This window comes from Belonocnema kinseyi, chromosome 5, assembly GCF_010883055.1.
Source record: "Belonocnema kinseyi isolate 2016_QV_RU_SX_M_011 chromosome 5, B_treatae_v1, whole genome shotgun sequence".
NCBI lineage: Eukaryota > Metazoa > Arthropoda > Insecta > Hymenoptera > Cynipidae > Belonocnema > Belonocnema kinseyi.
In genome coordinates this window covers 147,084,100-147,084,466 of record NC_046661.1, presented here as the reverse complement: position 1 = coordinate 147,084,466, position 367 = coordinate 147,084,100, and positions in this window count along the sequence as shown.

Genomic DNA, 367 nt, shown 5'->3' with positions numbered 1-367 from the left:
AAAATTGAATTGCTTTCAATATACGTAATTTGTATTGCTCAATATGAACCAACTATGGTTTAATTTTGTTTCAGTACATTTTGAAGTGAAAGTAGGGTAGATTGGATATTTTTGAAAACAATTTTCTTTTATTTTAGTCTTTTTCAGTAACAAAACCGGAAAAGGTCTTATCAAATATTAACATACGAGGGTAGTTCAATAAGTCCTTAGAATGACCAACAGATGGCGCGCGAATCGCTCCAAATCATCTGTTTTCAGTCAGCATTACTCCCGACTAGATATATGGTGCAGTCACAGTCCACATCTTCTGAGTTTACGTGTTTTTATAACCAATTGAAAAAAAAAATTGTTCGTTAAGAAAAATGGA